At 46.0% G+C, this 15,160-nt stretch overlaps 1 pseudogene; it reads left to right on the top strand.

Moving 5' to 3' along the window:
• The first annotated feature begins 714 nt into the window (after nt 1–714).
• Nucleotides 715–859, top strand: LOC132522486 (U2 spliceosomal RNA; annotated as a pseudogene).
• Nucleotides 860–15,160: the final 14,301 nt, after the last annotated feature.

The raw sequence follows: 15,160 nt of genomic DNA, 5'->3' as shown, positions 1-15,160 counted from the left end.
AGGTACCCTGATAAATCCAGCTGGTTTTACTCTGTTTCTCTGATAGAATAAAATGATCGGGAAAGGAAGTGTGTATTGCTGTTTTGAAATTATAACTCCCTTTACCTTCCCGTGAAATAATGAAACTCGTTTCTAAAGGGGAAAAAATTAAATCACATCCATGTTCTGTCAAAGATGGGCAGCATCACCTCAGAATACAAACGGTTCTGTTACTTTTCAAAGACCTTTTCCTCATTATAAAAATAATAGACAAGCATCAAAATGGAATATATGATACGTTAGAGGAAATCTGAAAACGCAGAAAAGTATAAAGAAGAAAATATAAATCACACAAAATTCCTCTATGAAAAAACAACCAGTATTACAATTCTGGTGCAGTTTCTTGCTTTTCTCAAGTCCACTGACATTATAACCTGTAGGAGTGGTTGTAAGACTTCAAGTGGGAAGAAGGGGGGTGGGGTAGGGCAGAGCTGAGTCCTGCTGGTTAATGGTGTTGACACTTTCTGGAAGCTCAGCCCCCATTTCCTCATCTGCAACCCCCATGGGCTTTGATAAACACACAGATGTGAGTGAAAGCAATTTTTATGAAAGTTTGCTAGTTACTCTCCTTGATGGCAGGGACCATGTTTTCATGCCCTTTTGTGTGCCCAGAATTTAGAAGACTGCCTGGCCTGTGGAAGCCTTCTCTATAATTTTATTTTTTAAATGATGATGAACACTTCTCTGCTTTTTGGCTAAGATCAAGTATAGTATCTGTTCCTATCAGTTTAAAACGGTGATAGTGTTGAAGTCTTTTTACTACACTGGTGTCCAAACATTTTACCAAATTTTATTATACAAATGTTCACGTTCACACTTTTTAAACAGTGTGTCATGTATTTTAAAGAAATCTTATGTGGAACCCAATATCTGATAGCATTTACAGAAGCAAAGTAGCCCCTGTTAAGGGGAAGGGTATAAGAGCCCACCCTACACCCTCTTGCCCCCAAGGTATTCCCCACAGGATCTGCATGGAAGCTTAGGTCACGATTTGAAAAATAGTTTCAGAAACAGTTTGCAAACCACTCTTTTCATTATTTGATGGCAGAAATGGGGCTCTGAGACACAGCAAAGTAAAGGAGGTTTCAGCCTCTCCCAGAACCCCATTCAATGGCCACTCAGTCCTTTCCCTCATTCCAGCTTCCGCAAGAGAAAAGGAGCCACAGCAGGCAGTATTGCAGGGACAGCAGCTGGCATTCACCAGCCTGAGCTGAGGTCCTAATCCTACCTAACCCTCAAGGCACCCTAAAAGTCCAATACCATTTGTACGCCCATCTTGCAGATTAAAAAAGAATGAAAGCTTAGGGACGTTAACTAACTTGCCTCAGATCAATAACTACTGAGTGAAGGATTCAGAATTGCACCCAAACCAAAGTCCATGCTTGTGGCCACTCGTACTGGGACACACTGGGGGCATTCAGAAAGAGGCACAGCAGAAACACCCAGACGGGAGGAAGGGGCAAGCATGCTAAGGCTGGGGTGCCCAGTGCCAACCCCCCCCCCCGCCATGCTCCCACCCCCACCCCCCTTTGACAAGGCCTTTGGTGGCTGGATACCAAAACTCCTCCCTTCTCCCTGGATGGGAAGCCGGGGGTGGTAACCCAGATAGCACAGTGTGGAGGATGGGGTTGCCTGGGCTCTAATGCAGAGAAGTGGGGGAACACTGATGTCCCCATATGTGGCCCAGGCCCGATCACCAGCCCAGAGCACATGCAGGATCCCAGTGAGGGGGCTGGGCTGGGAACCCTGGCCCCAAGAGCAGGGCCTCCACCACATCCCTGAGAGCAGAGAATCAACCCAGCGGGGTTGGGGGCTGGGGGCGGGAGTCCTGTCTAGAGAGTCAGCCAAGTCCGCGCTGCAGGATGACAACCATTTCCGTGGATGTCCTAGGGCTGCCTGGCTTTGCCAGGTACACCCCACTTCCCTCCTCCCATCCCCCTCCCAAGTGTCTGGGTGGAATCCTTGCTCTTTTGATGCACTTCCTGATGTGTTTTTTAAATGGTGCCTACTAAGTGCCTGGCACCCTGCCAGGGGCTGGGTTGCCATCAGACACCCAAGTGGAGAGACAGACAAAGGACAGAAGCAGCACAGGTGGGGACAGGGCCTGGAGCTGACCAGGACTCTGCGTGCTGGGGGGAAGCTCAGTGCGGGCCGGGAACATGAGACACACGCAGACAGACCCCAGAGGTCTCTGCAGCCCCTGCCTTCGGCTCTGCCAGGCCTAGCTGGGAAGCCACAGGGCCCTCTGTGTGCCAAGGGGCCAGCAGCTTCCAGGGATGAGCTGAGGACCCCCTGGGGTGAGTCCAGGAGAAGGGTTGGGTGGGATCCCTTAGCGTCCCAGGTCATCTGGGGTGGGGTGGAGTGGGTCCAGCCCCAAGGAGAGAGGGTCAGAGAGGATCGACAAGTCCAGGGCCCTGGTGGGGGGCCCTGGAGCCAGGGTATTTGGAGCTTTCCCTAGCCTGGGGCAGTGTACTGGCCTCTTGTCCAGACCTCCCAAAGGAGTCAGTCCTCATGCTTCAGAATATCTCCTGAGCTCAGAGTGAAGCCTGCACCACGTGAAAGGCTGCCAGTACCCTCATGACCCCACCCTTGCCTTTTTCGGATTTAGAGACCCAGCACACTCTGATAACGTGGGGTTGCTGCCCACCCAAAACAGGCCTGCAAATGTGCTTGCCCTTCCCCCATGCAACGGTGCCCTTCCTTGCCCGGCAGAGGGGACGTCTTGGGGACAGGAGTGTGCCGTGAGAGCTCATTCAGCGCTCAGCCTGGGCTCAGCCCCTTGAGGAACAGGAAGGAAAAGGGGGGCTGGGCCAGGGAGCGAGCAACATTTGTTCCACGTACATCACCCTTTCTGCAGGGCCCCTGGCCCTTCCCGGTGTCCTCTCCACCTGGTGAGGTCTGGGAGCTTCGTGAGATGCGGTGTGATGGTCCCTCCCCGACTGGCGTCCAGACAACGTGGAATTAACTCATACAAAGGTCTACTGTGCACCCAAGCTGGCACCAGATGCTTCTAAACGCTCAGCCAGCCTCTGCCCAAGGCCAGACCGGCCTCTCCTCAGCTAGTCTAGGGTCCTGCAGATGCAGAGTTAAGACCCCAGGCTGGGCTCCCCAAGGCTCTTCTACCTGGGGGCAAACACTCAAGGGAGCTGATGTCTCCTGACTGGCTGGGGCCGGGATGATGGTTAGGGTACACCCCTTCTCCCCTTTGGGCACCTCCACAGTGCAGCCCTTTGTCAAGACAACAGCTGCAGGAAAAGAATAATAGTCCTGTCATTAGCAATGAGCCTGAGCATTCCACATAGACACATAAACAATTTGCGAAATCTGGTTTGGGTTCCCTCTAACATATATGTCAATGGAAATCGCCAACTCTGTTTTCAGGAAACACAATAACCTGTCATGTGTATTGAGCGTGATCAAGAAAGACATCTCCTTCCGCCTTCTGGCACTACATCGTTAATCTCCCTTAACAGCCTGGAGGCGGGGGAGCATGTCTGTGGGCAGTGTGACTGCCCCTCCACGGGTCCTCTCAGCCACAGCCCTCCACTGATAGACGTTGCCCCCAGAATGAGGAACTCAGCTGCCCAGAGCGAGCTGCACAAATCAGGAACAATCTGACATCTCGAGGTCAGCTCAATGGAAAAATCATCACAAGTATCTCGAGGTGACAGATCTTCCCATGATGCCACAGGTGCTTTCCAGCCGTGGCGCTGCCAGTACAGTCCCAGGTTCTGGTGGGAGTGAAGGTGGGAAACAGACAGAAGGGAGAGAACAGAGCAAGAGGCAGTGAAGCCAAGACTGAGGGGGCTCTGCCATCTCTCCCGGACGTCGCTCTGCTGTGATGCACACATGCCCGGAGCTGGAAGGAAGCTCAGAGATAGTTTGCTTCATTTTCTCAGAGAAAACTGAGATCAGAAGGGGAACAACCTTACTGGTTCACCAGGTGACAACCCTGGGAGGGGAATTCAGATCCCTCGCCAGCACCTCCTCGGATGGACAGAGGCAGAACTCCAGTTCTCCACTCAGGGGCAGGTGCAAATACTCAGTAAGCATGATAGGTGGGCAAGACCCCATGGAGGTGCCCCTCTGCCAGATCGCAGATGAGAAACAGAGAATCACACAAACCATTATTTGATATGATTTGTGGTTGAAAGCTCGTGGAGCTAAAAGACCTTATAACCAGGGGGTCTAACCTAGTCTGGGCCTGGCAGGCAGGGGGGACTTGCCTAAGGAGGTGTCATTGAACCTGAGACTGGAAGGTTAGCCAGACAAAAGGTGGGCAGAGACCCGGGAAGAGGGTGTCTCCCTCCCCCCGCCCCCTCCCTCTCCCTCCTCCTCCAAGACAACCCAGCTGGCCACGCTGCCGGCCTTCATGCCCAATACAGGGATCACTGCCCCACTCCCAGGCCTCCTGCGGCCACATCTCTCGCCTTCCTCCCATCCAACGCTTCAGGTCCTGCGCTCCCCCTAGGACCACAGGCTCCCCCAAACCCGGCGCCGCGAGTGTGCTGTGGGCTCCATCTGCAACAGCGCCAATCACACGGCTGGACATACGATGGACTTTCAGCAACGAATGAATGAATGGAGTAGAGGGCCCATAAGTGGGGCAGGATAGAGGGCCAAGAATACTCTGGGATGTCTGTTCCTGTGCAGCAAGCAGCCCAGAGCAGCGGGTATGCTGGTGAGGCCTGAACAGCAGCCCAGGCTCCTCTCCACAGCAGAGCCCTTTTAAAGCCTGTTCCCTCAAGGTGCTTCTCTGCTCAGCGGTCCAAAACACAGCCTTACGGAAAGTCCCTTATGTCTCGGCCTGACAGGGCCGGCGCCAGGCAGACGGGAAACAGCCATCTCGTCCAGATATGGTCTCCCCCATCTGCCGTCCCCACAGACTCCCAGGAGTAAGGGCTGCAGGGAAGTCAGTAGACAAATATCCTGGATGACAAGACACGTTGCCAGGACCTCTGATGCAGCCTGTGACCTGCCCACCCACGTGGGTGGAGAGGAAAGGGTGATCTATCAGCCGACAGATCAGCACAAACCGATCACTTGAGCTTGGTGATCTACACATGGCAGGAGGTGCAGGTGAGATGGAATTTTAAAGCCAAAACAGCTTCTTCTGCATCTAAGAGTAGAGACAAGTCACCTTGCAGTCCATTTTTGTTTTCTTGGAAACCACAGGAGTGGTCCCTCTCCAATTACGACATCAGTGAAGAACCCTTGCTCCAGAAAAAGCTATAAGAGGACCTTTAGTTTTCTCCGTTGTACAATCTCCAGTGAAGAACCCTGGGGCCCTCTTGAAGAGAAAACACCCAGGCATGTATGCAGTGCAGCCTGAGTGGGTCCCGGGGCAAGGCCCGCACTGTAGCAGTGGACCAGGTCCACCAAGCTGTGCGAGGCTTGTGCACAACAGTGACACCACGTGGCAGCACCAGAAACCACAGCACCTCTGGCTTGACTGGTTCCCCAGCTCTCTCTCTCCCTGGGTGTCTGGAAGCAGGACCAGCTCCAGAGATCAGGGACAGATCAAGGAGTTTCTGCCTTTCCTACTAATGAAGGCTGGTGAAGACTCCAGAAGTTCCTGCCATGTACCCATATCTCCCTATCTCTCCCAGGCTGGTAAGGGGCCATCCCAGTTTGACATACTCTGTCTTGTTTGATGCCCATAACCACCTGGGAGGTGTGCACCCATAGTGTTGTCTGAATTCTGCAGGTAAGAATGTTCAGTGGTTAATGACTTTCCCAAATTCACACACCCCAAATAAATGGCAATGCTGGGATTCAAACCAGGCCTGTCCTACTCTGGGATCCACACTCCTTCTGCACCCCACAAGGCTCTCTCTGCCCCCAGCAGAAGCCAGGAGCCACAAAGCATCTCAGGGCCGCATTGCTTCTGGGTATTGTGTCCCTTTGGGTTTAGCCCAGTTAAAGCTTCCCTGGAAACCCGTCCCTTCCCACACCTTCTCCAGTCAGTGTAATGTCTTTGACATTTGGTTCACATGTGGCCCCGGCCCCTTAGATCAAAGACCATGTGTGTCACATGGCATGGGTTTTTTTTGGGGTTTGTGTTGTGTGTGTGTGTGTGTGTGTGTGTGTGTGTGTGTGTGTGTGTGTTTCCATTTTGCTTAGCTGGCACAAGAAACGTGTCTAAGCAATCAGCATAACTTTTGGAAATCCATTTGTATTCTGTCAGCCCGAGTATCATTAACAACCTCCGCTAATACAGCAATAATGAACATCTGGAAACACAGCAGCTGTTCAGGGAACGAGGTATAAAAAACACTAAGATGACAGCTTGTTTTTCATAAGCTAGATTGGCTCTGTGCAAACGGGAGAGGCAAACAGACAAACCAGAGGAGGAGGGGAAGGGAAAGGGGAGGAGCGCTTATGCCCCAGGAACGACTTCATTGAGAGAAGACCCTCACTCCGCAGCTTCTCTGAGCTGGGCTGCCCTGGGGTAGGTACCTGTGCGCTCAGCGAACCCTCTGGACAATCAGAGAGGCCAGCAGTCCAGCGTATGGAAGCCTCTGTGTGGATGAACATCTAGAGACGGGCAAGCTGGCTGAGCAGGCAGAACGGCCGCCCAGTGCAGGAGACGTTTAGGCCTGGACTTGATGTTGAGGGAGCAGGGGAAGGTGGACTCTCCAGGCCAGAGGGGCTGAGGTCCTAGGGATTCTGGGTGTGGCCAGAGCATCAGGCTTGGAGTCGAGGGGATAGAGGCCAGTCCACAGGAGGCCTGGGAGGCCCTGATGGGGGTGCACACTGGGTCCTGGAAGTAGGGGTGACATGGGTATTCTTAAAGCCACATCAAAGATGGGACAGATGAGGCGGGGCCTCAGGCCTCTCCCCAGGCAGCACTGCTGAGCCCCCAGGAGGATTCAGCAGGTGACAGGGCAGATAAGGTCTCTGTCCTCCTGAGAACCACAGACGGCGAGCAAGGTCAGCAGACTAACGTGATGCCTTCCCTGGGGAGGGTGTTCCCTCAGATGGAGCTGCCTTGAGCGGTTGGAGTGAGCAGAGCCTGAGGCCGGGGAAGCCTGACCCACAGCTTGGTGGGGATGGGAACTCCAGGCAGAGGAACTGGCAAAGGCAAAGGTCAAGTGTGCTCAGGAAGAGAGCACCCTGAGGCCTGGGCAGGTGAGAGGGAGACTGGTAGGAGAGGAGAGGCCACGGGGAAGGGCCCACTCTGGGCCACTGGCTGCAGCTCGGGCCCTGAGGACCATATGACGCCACCAGCCTCTCACAGGCTGCCCCCTGCAGAGCCAGGGCCCCTCGTCCTCCCAGCCCAGCCCTCACACCCGAAGGCCATTTCAGAGGGATGGAGGCTGGTGGGGGAAGGCTGGAAGGGGGAGTGGCCCCAGCCACTCCTGGCTGGTTTATAATACTGTTCAAGTCCTCTGTTTCTATATTGCTGTTTTGTCCTAGATGTTTTATCTGTCATTGAAAGCAGGGTATTGAAGTTTCATATTATTATTATTGGAGAACTATCTATTTCTTTCTTCTATTTTGTCAATATTTGCTTTATATATTTTGAGGTTCTGTTGTTTAATGTGTATACATTTATAATTTTTCTATCTTCTTGATAAGTAGAAATTTTTATAAACATGTTCTTCTTTGTCTCACTGTAGTAATTTTTTACTTAAAATCTATTTTTTTCTGATATTAGTATAGCAACTCCAGCTCTCTCTTTCCTTCCTTTCACTTTCATCCTATTTGTGTCTTTGGGTCTAAAGTAAGTTTATTGTAAGCAGCATAAAGTTAGATCATATTTTTTTAATCTGTCCTGCCAATCTCTATCTTTTAATTGATTGGTTTAATCCATTTACATTTAAAGTGACTACCAAGAGTTAACAACTTACTTCTGCTATTTCGTTATTTTCTTTTATGTCGTATGTTATATTTTTCTTAGTTTCTCCAGTAATACCTTCTTCTGTGTTTGACTGATTCTTTTCTAGTGTTCCTTTGTGATTCTCTCTTCATTTACTTTTCTGCATATTTTTAAATTTATTTTCTTAGCGCTTAGCATGGAGATTACAATTGACATCCTAAATTTATAACAATCTAATTCCAGTTCATACCAGCTTAGTTTCAATAGCATACATTAACTCTGATCCAATCCTACTTCATCTCCCTTTTGTTTTATTATTGTCATAAATTACATCTTTATACATTGTATGCTCAGTAACATAGATTTGTAATTATTGTTTTAAGCAGTTGTCTTTTAAAGCATACAGGAAACAAAAAGAGGAGTTACAAATCAGAAATGCAATAATGGTAATTTTACATTTACCTATATAGTTAACTTTCCTGGAGATCTTTATTTGTTCATACAGCTTTGAGTTACCATCTAGTGTCCTTTCATTTCAACCTGAAGTGCTCTCTTAGCATTTCTTGTAGGACAGGTCTACTAGCAACAAACTCTCTTACATTTTGTTTATCTAAAAATGTCACAAGAATTCCCTGGTGGTCCAGTGGTTAAGGCTCTACACTTTCACTGCCAAGGGCCAGGGTTCAATCCCTGGTCAGGGAACTAAGATCCCACAAGTCACATGGTATGGCCAAAAAAAAAAAGAAAAGAAAAATGTCACAAGGCTACAGTAATCAAAACAATGTGGTATTGGCACAAAAACAAACACATAGATCAATGGAACAGAATAAAGAGCCCAGAAATAAACCCAAGCATATATGGTCAATTAATCTACAACAAAAGAGGTGAAAATATGCAGTGGGAAAAGATAGTCTTTCAGTAAGTGGTGCTGGGAAAAAAATGGACAGCTACATGTAAAAGAATGAAATTAGAATATTTTCTCACACCATATACAAAAATAAACTCAAAATGGATTAAAGACCTAAATGTAAGACCGGACACCATAAAACTCCTAAAAGAAAACATAGACAGTACACTCTTTGACATCAGTCCTAGCAATGATTTTTTGGATCTGTCTCCTCAGACAAGGGAAAAAATCAAATATAAACAAATGGGACCTAATTAAACTTAAAAATTTTGCACAGCAAAGGAAACCATCAACAAAATAAAAAGACAAGCTACAGAATGGGAGAAGATATTTGCAAATGATATACCTGCTAAGGTGCTAATATCCAAAATATATAAACAAGGACTTCCCTGGTGGTCCAGTGGTTAAGAATCCACCTTCCAATGCAGGAAACTCAGGTTCAATCCCTGGTGGGGGAACTAAGATCCCACATGCTACGGGGCAACTAAGCCCACGTGCTGCAACTACTGAACCCATGCACCACAACTAGAGAGAAGCCCACACATCGCAATGAAGAGCCTGTGCACCACAATGAAAAATCCCACGTGCTGCAACTAAGACCTGATGCAATCAAAATAAATAAACATATATATATATATATATATATATATATATATATATATATATATATATATACAGCTCAAATAACTCTGTATCAAAAAAAGTAATCCAGGGCTTCCCTGGTGGCGCAGTGGTTGAGAGTCCGCCTGTCAATGCAGGAGACACGGGTTCATGCCCCGGTCCGGGAGGATCCCACATGCCACGGAACGGCTGGACCCATGAGCCATGGCCGCTGAGCCTGCGTGTCTGGAGCCTGTGCTCCACAACGGGAGAGACCACAACAGTGAGAGGCCCACGTACTGCAAAAATAATAATAATAATAATCCAGTTAAAAAGTGGGCAGAAGACCTGAATAGATATTTTTCCAAAGAAGACATGCAGATGGCTAGCAGGCACATGAAAAGATGCTCAACATCACTAATCAGCAGGGAAATTCAAATCAAAACCACAATGGGGTATCACCTCACATCTGTCAGAAAGGCTCTCACCAAAAAGACAAAAAATAATAAATATTGGATGTGGAGAAAAAGGGACCCTTGTATACTGTTTGTGGGAATGTAAATTGGTGCAGTCACTATGGAAAACTGTATGGAGGTTCTTTTAAAAACTAAAAAGAGAACTACTTTATCATCCAGCAATTCCACTCCTAGGTATATATATGAAGAAAATGAAAACATTAATTCAAAAAGTACATGCACTCCAATGTTCAAAATAGCATTATTTACAGTAGCCAAGATATGGAAACAACCTAAGTGTCCATCAACAGATAAATGGATAAAGAAGATGTGGTGTGTATACACACACACACACACACACACACACACACACACACACACAATGGAATATTACTCAGCCCTATAAAAGAATGAAATTTTGTCATTTTCACAAACATGGGTGGACTTAAAGGGTATTATGCTTAGTGAGGTAAATCAGACAGAGAAAGACAAATACTGTATGTTTTCACTTATGTGTGGAATTTGAAAAATAAAATGAATGAATATGACAAAACAGAAAGAGATTCACAGATATAGAGAACAAACTGGTGGTTACCAGTAGGGAGGGAGTTGTGCCGGGGAAACATATGGGAAGGGGATTAAGAGGTACACACTACAATGTATAAAATAAGCAAGATACAAGGACATAATGTACAGCACAGGGAACATAGCCAATATTTTATGGTAACTTTAAATGAAGAAGCATCTATAAAAATGTCAAATCACTGTGTTGTACACCTGAAACTAATATAACATTGTAAATCAACTATACTTCAACTGAAAACAAAGAATGTCTTAACTTCTCCTTCATTTTTGAACAATAATTTACCAGATACAGAATTCTTGGATAGCAGGTTTTTTTCTCTCTCAGCATTTTTTTTAAATATTAGTTAGTTAGTTAGTTAGTTGTGCCAGGTCTTAGTTGCAGCAGGCAGGCTCCTTAATTGTGGCTCGTGGCCTCCTTAGCTGTGGTTTGCTGGCTCCTTAGTTGCAGCATGCAGGCTCCTTAGTTGCAGCACGTGGGCTCCTTAGTTGTGACATGAAAACTCTTAGTTGTGGCATGCATGTGGGATCTAGTTCCCTGACCAGGGATCGAACCTGTGCCCCCTGCACTGGGAGCACAGAGACTTATCCACTGCACCACCAGGGGAGTCTCTCTCTCAGCATTTTAAATATATCATTCCACTGTCTTCTGTTCACCATGGTTCCTGATAAGAAGCTGGCTATTAATCTTATGGAATACTCTTTATACCTTACAAGTTGCATCTCTCTTGCTGCTTTTCTTTGTCTTTAACTTTTGATGGTTTGATTATGTGTCTCAGTGTGGTTCTCTTTGAGTTTCTCCTGCTTGGATTTCCTTAAATTTCTTGTTATTGTACATTCATGAATGTGTACATTCATGCCTTTCCTCAAACTTTAGGAGATTCCAGCCATTATTTCTTCAAATATTTTTTTCTGCCTTTCCTCTCCTCTCCTCTCCTCTCTTCTCTCCTCTCCTCTTCTCTCCTCTTCCCTTCCCTTCCCTTCCCTCTCCCTCTCCACCTCTCTCTCTCTCCCCCCTCCTCCTTCTGGGACTCCCATAATATGTATATTGGTCTATTTTATGATATCTCATTGGTTCCTTCGGCTCTGTTCATTTTTCTTCATTCCTTTTTCTCTCTGTCCTAATTTCAGTTGCCCTACCTTCAAGTTTGCTGATATTTTCTTCCACCTGGTCAAATCTTCTGTGGAACCTCTCTAGTGAACTTTTTATTTTGTCTATTGTACTTTTCAGCTTCAGAATTTCTATTTGGTTACTTTCTATAATTTCTATCTTTTTATGGATAATCCCTACCTGTTCATACACCATTCGGATTCCTTTATTTCTTTGTCCATGGTTTTCTTCAGTTCTTTTAACATATATAAGACAGTTAAAGTCTTTGCCTAGTAAGTTCAATGCCTGGGCTTTCATGGGGATGGTTTCTATCAATTTCTAGTTTTCTTGTTGAGAATTGGACATTTTGAATACTGTAATATAGTAACTCTGGAGATCAGATTCTCCCCCCTCCCCATGGATTGCTGTTTTTGTTGTTGAGGGCTGCAATCATCTATTTGTTTGGTGACTTTTCTAAACTATTTTATGCAAAATCTATATTCCTTGTTTTATGTAGTCACTGAAGTTTCTGTTCTGTTGTCTCTGTGGTCAGAGAGTGACCTGACAGTGATTTCTTTGAATGCCTGGATCCAATTAAAAAAAAAAAAAAGACACTCTGTCTCTTTAAATTCTTTCAACAGACGCTGTTCAGGAAGGTGCTTCGGCCAGAGGAGTTGAAACAATGACCAGCACCTATGTTGGCCCCTCCTTTACCCGTCAAGGCAGAAAAAACACACAATCTTATATTTGGAGGGGAAGCTTTATTGCCCACTCTGGCACCAGCAAACCCACCAGGAAGACAGGCCATCTGTCCCATAACTGCTTGACTCAAGACAGAAGAATGGAGGATGGTAGCTGCTACAGAAACACCAAAATTTACCAAACCCTCTCTTCATCCAGCACTCCCCTGGATGCTGCAAGCATTTGACTAATTTCCAGAGTTCCAAAATAGTTGATTCTGACAGTTTATGCCAGTTCAGTAACTGCTTTGGCGGAGGGACCAGTTCCTGGAATTTTCCGCTCTGCCATCTTCTACAACATGTAACTAGTTGTTTATCTACCATTTTATGGATCACTTTTCTACTTTTTCCTATTTCTATATTCAGGCTTTCTCTCTCTTTTTATATTTATTTGGGAAATCATCTGTCTATTGAGTTATATTTAGCAATTTCCTGACCCCATTTCAATCCCCTCCACATCTGAGGTGCTGACCCTCCTTTCCAGCCCCTGTGCTTTAGGTTCCTGCTTCCTCCACACCATGAAGAGGCAACGCTCTCTTTGCGGGCATGAGGTTAAATGTACAATAAAAGGTTTTTTTCTCTAATTATAGTTCAATTTCTAAAGTTTTGCAGACTTTTTTAAAATTAATTAGACCAAATTCAAGTTTATCCCTGAATCGATCACACTCCACTCACTTGCATTCCAAGAGAGTTTCCTGAGTGTTTGAGGAATGGAGTTTCTGGGAAGGGTGTGGACTTGCACAGTAACCCTGGGTCTGCCTTCAGGAAGCCATCCTGCCTGCAATGCCATCCATCATGTGTATCCTGGCAAAACACACCAGGGCCAGCAGGACCAGCTAGTGATTTATCTCTTTTGTTGGGGGTTTTCCAAAGAACCTGTTCTACTATTTATTTATGGCTTGGAGTTTCTAATTCATTAATTTCTGTTCTTAACTACTAATTCCTTTGTCCGATTTCCTTAAGTTTATTCTTCTCTTTTTAACTTGAATTGAAAGCTTACTTTATTTATTTCTCCTTTCCGCCTAACATTGAAAGCATTTAGGGTCATGAATTTGCTTCATTATAACTTTGACAGATCTCCTAGGTCTTGATATATAAAGTTTTCACATTACCGTTTTCTTAGTACTCAGCAGTTGTAGTTTCAAATTTGTCTTTGCTTCAGAAGTTATTTAGGAAATGATCGCAGTGTTTTTATGTTTGGTTAAATTCCACATAGATCGAGGGTTTTGCTTGTACTTTTGTTACTAGTCTCCATTTTCACTGCACCGGGTCAAAGCTCTGACCTGTGCAATTTCTATTAGGAGGAATTTACTGAAAATTTTTTCTTGCCTGTTGCGTAATGAATGAAATATTTTTGTAAATGTCCCATGAGCACTGGGGAAGAGCATGGCTTCTCATACATACAGAGTGTGGTATGTAAGTTTTGGGTCATCCCCCTGATTACACCACTAAGAGTCTCCATGTCCTTATTGATGCATCCAGCCCTTAGAGCTATGCTACAGTTTTTCACTGTTATTGTGTTTCTTTCACATTTTCCTTGTGTTCATGGGTGCAGCTGAAGGGAGCTGATGTCAGCAAAGGGGCCTGATGTTATTCTAGCATGCTGCTGTTTACAAAGAAATACAACTGGAAAAGGTCACTGAACAAAGGAGAGGCAGCACACCCACGGTCAGTGGCCGGAGCCCCTGTGTGCTCCGCAGAGCCCAGCCTGCCCACCCAAGGGAAGGTGACACCCTAGCCTGGGACCCACTGCTCGTAGGACATCCTTAGACTGCTCCATGTTCCAATTCTGGGGCATACCCAGCATGTTAGGAAATTTTCCATATTCCATTGTTTTGGGCAACCAGTCTACAGAAAGGGCTTGGGGGGTTATGCAGCAATATGGCAGCAAGTTAAGGGAATTGTACTACCAGCCCCTGCTTAAAACCATACCCATCCTCCCCGCAACTCTGCCCCATCAATAGTTTTAGCCTCTGTGCCCCCTTAGAAAGAGAACTGAGATACTCAAAGAGGACGTGTTCAGTATGACTTTCAAGGGCCGTCTGGGTCTTCTTACACTCATGTTATACAAAGCCCAGTAAGTTACCCAGGCTCCACTGACTAATCCAGTGTTAGATGGAAAAGAGGTATGTTTTTACTCCCTCTCACCCCTTTCTTCAAGTTTTTATTGACCTTTCTCTTTGATTTTATTATCACTAATATCTTTTAATGACTTGTACTGAAGAAGTAATACAAGCTTCACAAATAAAACAGGAAAACATAAATTAAGGGCATAATGGAATAACCCTATACATCCACCATATTGGCAAACACTAAAGGCCTGACAGTATCAAGTACCAGCAAGCCCCATGGACCCACAGGAACTCTCAGACACCAGACACTGCTAGGAAAAGTGCAAAGTGGTACAAACACTTTGAAAAACAGTTTGGCCTGGACCTCCCTGATGGTCTAGCGGTTAAGACTCCATGCTTCCAACGCAGGGGGCAAGGGTTCCATCCCTGGTCAGGGAACTAAGATCCCGCATCCCGAGTGGTATAGCCAAAAAAAAAAAAAAAAAAAGAAAAAGAAAGAAAAGAAAAGACAAACAGTTTGGCCTTATCTAGTAAAATTGAAAATATGCTTGCTTGTGACCTAGAAATCCCAATTCTGTGTGTATAGCCCAAAGAAACGTGAGCACATGTGCACATATAAAGGATGATCACTAATATGGAAATACCCATATTAGTCAAATATTGGGCACAATCCATATACCATGGAAAGTGAAATGGAGAAATAAATTGGGGTGTATTCCTACCGTGGAATGCCATACAGCAAAATAAACAAACTACAATACATACGACTTTCTCAAACATTATGTCAAGTGAAGCAGAAAGATGCAAAAGAATACAGGCAGAACTGTGCACAATCTCCAATGCAAATCCCCAC

The sequence above is a fragment of the Lagenorhynchus albirostris genome, chromosome 6 (assembly GCF_949774975.1).
Source record: "Lagenorhynchus albirostris chromosome 6, mLagAlb1.1, whole genome shotgun sequence".
Taxonomy (NCBI): Eukaryota; Metazoa; Chordata; class Mammalia; order Artiodactyla; family Delphinidae; genus Lagenorhynchus; species Lagenorhynchus albirostris.
This window is presented reverse-complemented; position numbering and strand designations above follow the sequence as displayed.